This window comes from Triticum aestivum, chromosome 4A, assembly GCF_018294505.1.
Source record: "Triticum aestivum cultivar Chinese Spring chromosome 4A, IWGSC CS RefSeq v2.1, whole genome shotgun sequence".
Classification (NCBI taxonomy): domain Eukaryota; kingdom Viridiplantae; phylum Streptophyta; class Magnoliopsida; order Poales; family Poaceae; genus Triticum; species Triticum aestivum.
This window is the reverse complement of record NC_057803.1, coordinates 324,628,169-324,639,144: the sequence shown is the minus strand read 5'-3', so window position 1 is coordinate 324,639,144 and position 10,976 is coordinate 324,628,169.

Here is a 10,976-nt window from a genome sequence, read left to right as displayed (position 1 = left end):
CCTCCCACTCGGGGGCTTAGCTGCAGTCCAGTACTTGCCTAAGTTCTCTCACTAGGAGGATTAGCTGCAGTCTGGTACTCGCCTAAGTTTGAAGAAAATCCTACCGAGTGGAGAGCAATCCTCCCACTCAGGGGCTTAGCTGCAGTCCAGTACTCGCATAAGTTTGAAACATACCCCTATCCGCAAGGACGACAAGGTGCAGGTCGACTGCAACCTTCTCCTTCGGAGCTACAGCATAAGTACAATGTACGCTCCATCCCTATTCGCAAGGACGACGAGGTTCAGGTCGACTGCAACCTTCTCCTTCGGAGGTACGGCACAAGTACAACGTGCGCTCCATCCCTATCCGTAAGGACAATGAAGCGCAGGTCGACCGGAGCCACCACTTCAGAGCTGCAACTCCAGCGCAAAGACTATTCCGAACAGTGAGCAAAGTCCATTCGAAGGCAAACGCAAGCACATTCGGAGATAAACCAAATTCGAATAAATCCTAAAAGTTCCAAGCAGCAAACCAAAAGTATTCGAGCATCAAGCCCGAAGGAGTTCAACGGTTACAGCAATCACTCGGCATTTTGAGACAAATTTAAAGCAGATTCAAGTTTCATAAGTTTGTTCACTCGGCCGGAGGAGGGCTGGCAGGCTCCACGAATGAGTCCAGGTCGATCCCATCAGCGATCCGAGTGGCGGCAGCAATGAAAGTCTCCATGAAGGACTGGAAGTCATGCTTCTTGGTGTTGGCGACTTTGATCGCAGCCAGCTTGTCTTCACGCGCCTCCTTGCAATGGACTCGCACCAAGGACAGCGCCACGTCAGCACCACACCGGGTGGAGGATTTCTTCCATTCTTGCACTCGGTTAGGGATCTCGTTCAGTCGAGCCATCAGGGATTCTAGGTCATTTTGAAGCGTCGCCCTCGGCCAAAGCGATGAGTCGATTCAGGAGACTACCTCCTTCAGGCGCGCGAGGTAGCTTGTGGCGCTGGCGATACGAGACTCCAGTCAAAGCACATTCATTGCAGTCTCGTCGCAGACTGGAGAAGCGATAGGGTCCAGACCCGTCTCGACCCTTCCAGTTTCCTCGTCGAAGTCTTGGCAGAATTCTGCAGCCAAAAATTAGTGGATCGACCGAGCAAGATCTGATCGCAAGCATCAACACAGTAGGTTAAAAGAAATACCTTCCAGCGTGAGATAGAGCTTCTTGGCAAGAGTCCTCAGATAAGCTTCCATGTCATTCCTCTTGCAGATCGCAGACTCCAACTTTTCATTCAGGACAACCTTGTCCTTCTTCAGCCTGGTCACTTCTCGGTTAGCTTCATTAAGACAAGATTTCAGTTTGTTCACCTCCCCTTCCAGCGTTCTGATTGAAGCAAGCTTCTCGTCTGCGAGAGCAGTTTTATCTTGAGCTGCTTTTTGCGCGGCGGCGAGGTCCTAGTCCTTCTTCTCCAGAGCCAACTTCATTTTCTCTGCAAAAGAAGCAATCGAATCAAAGAAGACACCAAAGAAATATATTGAAAGTCAGTCGATAGTCAGTTACCTTCCATACCAGCGGCTTCGCCTTGAGCTTTTTTCAGATTCTGCTGGGCCAATTCCAAGTCTAGGTTGAGTTGCCTCTACTTCTCCTCAAGTTAAGCAAACTTGGAAATAAGAGTACAAGACTTCTGCAGAAGGCAAAAGACGGATCAGTCGATAAGATCAAAGGTTGTTTACTTCTGAGTGAATTAAACCTAAAGAAGTTCACTTAGACCCCAGCCGACTGCACACAGTCGACTGTGGTCTCAGGGGCTACACCCAGCGGGTGCACTTGGCGTGCCCCCGCTGACTAAGACCTAAGTCGACCGGTCCGCCCGGACCCAAAAAAAAGCTGTCCAGACCACAGTCGACTGCCAGCAGTCGACTGCGGTCTCGGGGACTACACCCAGTGGGTGCACTTGGTGTGCCCCCACCGGTTCAGATCCTACTCGACCGGTCCGCCTGAGTCGAGTGTAAGAAAAAGATAGGAAAGTGGAACTCAGACCCCAATCGACTGCCAGCAGTCGACAGCGGTCTCGGGGACTACACCCAGTGGGTGCACTTAGCGTGCCCCCACCGATTCAGATCCCACTCGCCCAGACCGAGTGGAAAAACGAAACTATCGAAAACAACAAAACACCCAGTGGGTGCTCTAATTCGACGTGAACAACAGGATATTGTGTAGAAGAAGATTTTTCGGGTAACATATCCCCATAGAGCAAAAGCAGTCGGAAAGTCTACTCACCTGGACATTGGCCCGAAGAGCAGCGCTGGCGTCGTAGGCAGCCTGGCTGTTCTCATGCACTGTCTTCACCCGCTCCATCATCATGTCAGCTTGTCGGATGGCTTCCGCAGCCGCTTCTGACTGGTTGTTCGGGACGGGGTAGCTGGTGAAAAAGTGAGCAGACGACCCAGGTGCGGTGGCTTGGAGCTCCGTGGTGTGGAGTTGGATGGTTGAAGGAATCATAGGTGCAGTCGGCGGTGCGGGGTGCTCACTCGACAAGGGTGCAGCGAAGGTCACAGAGGCCCTGCCCGCGTCTTCAGGTTGACGGACGGGAGGTGTTGTAGTTGGTTCTTGCCGAGACATCCTGCCAGCTGCTACCTTCTTGCTCTTCCTGGGCTTAAGAGCCACATCTTCATCGTCATCTGGAAGATCGATGACGTTGGGTGGAGCTGCAAGGCAGATCATTCGACCCCAAGTGAACCACTAGAACGCAATCGACCAAGGAATCAAGAACAAAATCACAAGAGTTTATACCAGGGTTGGAGGTAACTGCATCTTCCATCTCCTCATCCAGGTACTGGAGAGAAGAGGTTCCTAACGTAGCAGCACTGCAAAGACCCGCATTCAGTTGGTTACGTCCGGTTAATCGAGTCGACGAAAAAGACAAGTCAGATGATTGCCCGGAGATAGTGGGGATGATCACTTTGATCCTGTGCAAAGCCTTTGGCAATTTGGAGGAGGTAGCTTTCGGTGCTTTCGGCGCTGGAGGCGGCACAACTTTGGACTGCTTGGGAGCCTTCTCAGTCGGTGTTGGAGAAGACGTCCTGGGACGCTTCGAAGACTGTCCAATCGGCGCGGCCACCAGGTCTGGAGCGCTCGCCGGGTCGTGAGCATGTTTGGATCTCCTCTCCCTGCGAGGGGGCGAGTCGACTTCCTCGTCATCAGTCGATCCGTCGCTCTCCTTGTCCTCCTCGGCTTCCGAGTGCCCTTCGCCGCTCTCGCCCCCGCTCGCTTCTTCCTTGACATCTTGCTCCTGCACTCCATTGGGCATTGAGTACATGTCGATGAGGGCCTGAAAAGACAACGATCAAAGGAAATTCAGTCGACCATAAACAAGATGTCAAACAGTGAATCGGAAAGATACTTGGTAAAACAGAATCACACCTACTCCGGCTGATGCGAGTTGTCGAATGAAATCACCCTCCTAGACCCCCGAGGGTTGTCTTTGTTGCTGGTGATCCCCATCAACCACTTCTCCAAGGTGTCCTCACTGACGTCCTCCGGGTGGATCTGAGTGGAGTCGTCGATCCCGGAGTACATCCACATCGAATGATCGCGTGCCTGAAGCGGTTGGATGCGTCGACCAAGAAATACCTCCAGCATGTCCATCCCGGTCACCCCATCGCGGACGAGTTGGACGACCCACTCGACCAGCACCTTGACCTGCGCCTTCTCTTTTGGAACCACCTTCAGGGGAGCAGGCCTCTCCACTCGAGCTAAGGAAAAGGGAGGAAGTCCAGTCGACTGACCCGGGGTCGGCTTATCCTTGCAGTAGAACCAAGTCGACCGCCAGCCCCGGACCGAGTCGGGAAGGATCATGGCTGGGAAAGTACTCTTGCTCCTCATCTGGATCCCCAGACCCCCGCACATTTGGATCACTTGTGTCCTCTCGTCACTCAGATTGGCCTTTTTGACCGACTGGGAGCGGCAGGTGAAGATGTGTTTGAAAAGCCCCCAGTGCGGTCGACAACCCAAGAAGTTTTCACACATCGACACGAAAGCAACCAGATAGACTATGGTGTTTGGAGTGAAATGGTGGAGCTGAGCCCCAAAGAAGTTCAAAAAACCCCGGAAGAAAGGATGGGGAGGCAGTGAGAATCCGCGATCTACGTGGGTGGCGAGGAGAACACACTCACCCTCCCTTGGATGCGGCTCGGTCTCGTTCCCCGGGAGCCATGCCAACTTGTGGGGGATCAATCCCCCCTCCACCAGGTCATCGAGGTCATCCTGGGTGATTGTCAAGCGGATCCAGTCGCCTTGGATCCAGCCCGCCGGCAGGCCAGATCTCGACGAGGATCTGCCCTGGCTGGTCCGCTTGCCCTTCGCCTTCGTGGTCGCCTTCTTCGTGCGTTCCAGCGCCACTGTCTTCTCCTTCCCCATGGCGACGGGTCGAGCTCGAGCGAAGGTCCGGCGACAAGGGCGGAAGCGAGCGTGGAGGAGAGATCGGGGGAAGAAGAAGAGGGAATGGGAGCGCACGGGGCAGAGGCCTAGTCCGGTGCCTTTTATAAGGTCGTTCCTCGAGTGACTGACTGGTGGACCCAGACGATCTAAACAAATCCTGCAACAGTCACGCGCACAGTACGTGGCGAAAAAGGTGGCGCGGGGATCGAGGAGACTTGCCTAATCCGTCCCGATAACCACGGTTCCGCCCGCCTGGCGCACTTCCCGAAATTCGAATCCTGTGGAATCCGCGGAGAGCAGAGCAACTTGCCAGACTAAAGACAAACATCCTCTACATTATCATTCGGAATTCTACCGTGAAAATTCACTTGAAAAAAACCAAGAATGGACCAAGGCGACTGGGAAAGGAGTCGACGTCGTCCCCTCAACTCACTGTTCCAGAACAAGATATACTCATAGCACGAAGAATGGGTCGGAAGTGTTCCCAACTCCTTCCTCACTCAAACCCTGATCCATTCGGGGGCTAATGATGAAGCTGTGTACCTAGGGTAGGGTCATGGATTTGTCCAACATACCCTCCCCAAGGACATCCCTACAAAGAATCAGAAGCAGTCGAAGAGAAACTATCATTCACTCGACCACGAAGATGTGCTCACTCGACCACCTTGAAGACACTCGACCACCAGGAGATGAGAAACCTTTCACTCTGCAACGGTCAGGGTTTAAACCATAGCTTTATGAGCATTTACAACACTTTACTTCAGACGTTACCTGTAACGTTCCCCTTTATGGGCATTAAACCCTGTGTAACGGAGGGGAGCTGGGGTCCTGGCGCACTCTATATAAGCCACCCCCCTCCTCTGGGACAGGGGTTCGCACTTTCTGTAATTCACACGCATATATTCAGTCGACCGCCCCCGGGCTCCGAGACGTAGGGCTGTTAATTCCTTCGAGAAGTACCTGGACTCGTAAAACTCGTGCGTACAACTCCTCCATAGCTAGGATCTTGCCTCTACATTCTTACCCCCAATTCTACTGTCAGTCTTAGAACCACGACAACGCGGCCCCCGGCGACGGTCATGGAGGCCGACCACCCCAGGGACGGCGCCCGGATGCGGAAGCAGCGGCGGCTAGGGTTTAGAACCCGGAAACTGATACCATGTTAGAAGGAAGAGATAGGGATTGGTGGAGTAGTTCATTGTATTGCTTGAGCCACATGGGCATATGTATAGGAGTACATGGTCATCTTGGAGTACAAGGCAAGCCAGAATATATCCTAGTCTATCCTATGTTTCCAATCTAATAATGATACTCAACAGCAGGGTAGGGCGCGGCTGGCGCGTATAGAGGCATAGAAGGGAGCGAGCAACGTACGAGGGCACGACCAAGACGAGGCAGGGGATCCCATAGCATGCATGGGCGGCCAGGGCGTGGTGCCAGGGGCGGAGCTGGCGCGGTGAGTGCGTCCACACAGCGAGATGGGGCGCTCGGCTACTGTGGCTACGACGATGGACCGAGCGGGGAAACGGGGGAATTGGCATAGCTCACCGAGAGGGCGGCCGGGATGGTGCGGTGGTGTAGATCGACGGCGAGGTGTTGCAGCCGTGGCGGAGAAACCGGCTCGATCCCGAGTGCACGGTGCGTCTCCTGTCGAACTGATGAATGGGGATGACGGAGTCGGCAAAGAGGAAGTCCCTGCACAACCTGCCGGTCACCGGGGAGGCCGATGGCCACGGGGACGGCAACGGCGCGTCGACGGCAGCTCGGGAGCGAACCAAACTGAGAGGAAGAGGACAAGCGAGGGGATAAGCGAGGGCTAGGGTTTGCCTACCGGGTCGGGGGTCTTCTTATCCATCTCCTGGTTCTCCTGTAGCGCCTCAGTGGCGAGCATCGAGCCGTGGTGGACGCATATGCGTGCCATGGCAAGCTCGTGCCTCCTCCTCTATATAGAGAGAGGAGAAGGCATTTGGTGGGCTGGGTTGGATACTATAGCAATAGGCTTAAGTGCATAGTAGGTATAGTATATTTCTCGTTTTTCTTTTATGTACTATTTTCCACCATTGTTTTGCATTTAGTTTATGCATTGAACTATTATTTTTATCAATGAAACTTTGCTCATAAATCCTAGTCAACACTACAGAGTTGCATAAAAAGTTTGAGGCCAAATGGAACTGTTCAAATTTATATTTGAATTTAAGTGTGTTTATTTAACCCTGCTAGTCCACTAAAATATTTGGCAATTTTAAAAGTTATTTGATGTTGGTTCCTGCATGCTAATTACTCGATGAATATTTGCAAGCCAACGAACATTTTTGTTTTATCGTTTGAAGAAATAATAATTTGACTTGTAATTAAAATTTGAATTTGACTTTGATTTTTTGGGGAAGTGGAAATTTGCATAGAAATCATGATGACATGGTGCCATTAGGGGGGAGATTACTGTAGCGTGATCGTTGTGTGTTACACAACAAATCGGAGAAGAAATACAAGGCTATAGTAAACATACATCAAAGTGTTTACAGAAAACTCAAATAATATTCATGGGTAGATCTGAAGATTAACTCACAATTCATTGGATCCCAACAAACAACACCGCAAAAAGTCATTACGTCGAATAGATCTCCAAGAAACCGAGGAGATTGAGAGAAGAAGCCATCTAGCTGCTAACTATGGACCCGTAGGTCTGTAGTAAACTAGTCATGCATCATCGGAGGGCATCAAGGATGATGTAGATCCCCCTCCGTGATTGAATCCCCCTCCGACAGAGTACCGGAGAAGGCCTCCATATGGGATCTAATGGTTCTAGAACTTGCAGCAATGGAAAAAGTATTTCGGGTGCTCTCTGGTGCCAGGGGAATATTTGAGTATTTATAGAGGTTGAATTCGGGTTTAAGGTGCCATGAGGGGCCCACAAGCCTCCCCCCCCCGGGGCGCGCCCCTAGGGCTTGTCTCTCCCTCGTGGCTCCTCTCGCCTCCTCCTGAACCTTCTAGGGTCTCTTCTGGTCTAGAAAAAATTAATCCCAAGTTTTTTCTCCGTTTGGACTTCGTTTGATATTCATTTTCTGAAAAGCCAAAAACATGCAAGAATAGCAACTGGCACTGGGCACTGAGTTAATAGGTTAGTCCCAAAAACTGATATATAATTACATCTAATGACATATAAAACATCCAAAATTGATACTTTACTAGCATGAACAATCAAAAATTATAGATATGGTTGACACGTATCAAGACTTTCCATGACATTCAAATTACTTGCCATGGGTTATTGTGTTCTGTTGATGCATATGTTCGCCCTGAAACTATTGCACTTTTTTAATGTGTTCTTTTTGTATGTTTTGTTAGAAATTTTTGCATTTAAGTTTTCTTTTAAAACTCATATGGTAATTTTGTTGTGCATTTTGTGTTTGTCTTCATATACATATTTGCGTTCAAGATGGTTGTGTGGATGACGTTGATGATGATTGTGTCCGCATAGGAGGCAAGGGGGTGGCTGCTGGCATACGGCCTCGAAGTGAATTGTATGCTAATTTTACATATCCACTCGTATCATGGCAAGTTCACTCCAAAATGTGTAGAAACAATGGAAAAGCTTACCTTCTTTTTTCTTCACTTTTTCTTGTGTACATGTTTTTGGGTTTATTTTTGTAGTTAATAAAACACATGTATCCTTGTTCATGGCAATTTTTAACCACGGATATGGCAATTTTGATCATTCACTTGCCATATCCCCATGTTTTCTTGTCCATGGCAATTTTTAACCTTAGAGATGGCATTTTTTGCCATTTCCTTTGTGCTCCATTTTTTTAATACTTTTAGTTTTATGATTATTTTACCTATCTAGTTATCTTATTATGCAATTTCACTAGGTTTTCTATATAAACAATGGCAAATTCACTTCTGATTTTGTGTGTGTTTTGTATAGGCTTTAAGTGTAACTCATGGTAACTTTATCTTGTCACCACTAGCAATTTAACCTTGATTCTATTAATTTCATATCTTCATCGAGGTTGCACAACGCCATAGGGTATCCCACGAATGTTTGTGTAAGTTGAACTAGAACTTCAATGATGATCAAAAAAGGTTGTCACGGATATCAGGATGCCTTCCATGATGAATATCCAACCACCAATCTCCACAACCCTATATGCGACTAGCTTGTAAAGATGTACGACAAGGGTTCCCAAAGTTTTGTCATCCCCATGTGTGGCACGATCCCACTAGTAGAGGAATCTAGGGTGGTTGGCCATCTTTGCGTGCTCTTTAAAAGTCCATGTCTAGTGGCTTAGTGGGACGTGATAATATACCAGGCACGACACCTTTTACTCTGTCCTTTTGATCAACAACGTCGGGTGCTTACTCGTAATCAATCTATGGCATGTTTTGGGGGGTGCAAGCCTGGTCTTTAAGCGCTAGGGTCTGGCCAGACGGAGCGTTCTAGGCTGTCTCCCAGGCTTGACCACTACAGCTGGCCGGATGGTGCATTTTTCTCATTCTGCTTGGAATTTCGACATTGCGGTCTCACCGGCTGATGTATTCTCTGCATGTGCTTGCTAATTGCACTTTTCCTTGGATTGTCAGTTGTCTGGTCGGTTTACATGGTTTCGTTATGCTCATCTGGTCTCTCATTCGAGTGCCCAGTTTTGATGTTTCGCGTCACTTGTCGTGCAGGTGTCGGTGGGTTTTCTATTGATGACTTATGGTTGGAGTAAGAAAAAAACTTAGGTCAACTCACCAGGTCAAGTAAACGGCTTATGTGTCGCCAAAGTAAGACATGGGTAACAATAGTCGTCATCTGTCATTAGTAAGTACAAGGCAAATATAGATCCAATACAGACATAATCACTTGTAGATAATTCACGGAAAAAAATCTTCGGATAGTTTGCCTAAGGTCTCCGTTGCATTCGAGCCACGACTGATGCACCCAACCCTGTCACTGTCCACGCCATGGCCCTGAAGCCAAAGAAGGAGCTCGCCCCAGAGAAGAGAGCGGCCAAGATGGTGAAGCGAGCCAACCGGAGCATGAGGGGCAAGGAAGCGAGCCAACCAGGCATTCGGAATCACCGTGCATGTCAACATTGCCACCAACATATGCCTACCTTCCGGACACGCCCCGCCAACGTCTTGCTTCTCCACCTCACTGTCGGTGTCAAAACCGGCGGATCTCGGGTAGGGGGTCCCGAACTGTGCGTCTAGGGTCGATGGTAACAGGAGACAGGGGACATGATGTTTACCCAGGTTCGGGCCCTCTCTATGGAGGTAATACCCTACTTCCTGCTTGATTGATCTTGATGAATACGAGTATTACAAGAGTTGATCTACCACGAGATCGTAATGGCTGAACCCTAGAAGTCTAGCCCATGAATATGGTAATGAGTATATATGTTGTCCTTTCCGTACTATCCCTTCGGTTTATATAGACACCGAGGGGATCTAGGGTTTACATGGAGTCGGTTACATAAGAAGGAATCTTCGGTCGCCAAGCTTGCCTTCCACGCCAAGTAGAGTCCAATTCGGACACGGTGCAATCTTCGGTCTTCATGTCTTCATAGCCCATCAGTCCGGCCCATGGATAGCAGGCTGGATGCCCGAGGACCCCTTAGTCCAGGACTCCCCCAGTAGCCCATGAACCTGGCTTTCAGTGACGAGTGAGTCCGGTGTGCAAATTATCTTCGGAATTGCAAGGCGGGTTCCCCTTTCTCCGAACTCCAAGATAGTCTCCGGATGCGATGATAGTATCCGGACCTGTCACATACCACACACAACCGCAGAGAGAATATATATTTTCGCATGAGTTCTATCCACTGACAGCTTTTCACAACATGACATTACGTTTGTCCAGTCATAATTTCGAACCGCTTTTCGTCTGCCACTCCATGTTTTGAGACGCGGTTGCCATTGGCACGTCTCGTCAAAGTAGAGATCGTGTCCCCTTATCGCGGGATTCTCATCAATGCGGGCATGGGTAACCCAACCACGCCGTTTATACAGCCCTTGGGAATAGGCGAGTTTTTTGGACAAGTGGGGAGGCGCTTGATATTCACGGCCTTCATAAGGGGATAAGAACACTCTCCCTTAACTCACACCCTTCTTCATCTTCAGCCCTTCCGTCCTCGAGCTCTAGTGCCCAAGCTTTAGCTTTTCCTCTTTTGAGAAGGCACTCCAATCATGTCTGGATCCGGAGCTGGAGGCAAGTGGATGGCCTCCTCCGTTGAGAAGAAGAACATTACGGAGCTCCGGGAGGCCGGCTATTTAGCCAAGGAGATTGCTCACCGACTCCCGGCAAAAGGGCAAATCGTCCCTACCCCCGAGCCCCATGAGAGGGTTGTGTTTCTCACACACTTTGTCCGTGGGCTGGGATTCCCTCTTCATCCATTCGTCCGTGGATTGATGTATTACTGTGGGTTGGACTTCCACGATCTGGCCCCCAACTTTATCCTCAATATCTCCGCATTCATAGTTGTGTGCGAAGCCTTTCTTTGCATCCCACCTCACTTTGGCTTATGGCTGAAGACTTTTAATGTAAAGCTAAAGGTGGAGCACGGCCAACAGGCCGAGTGCGGA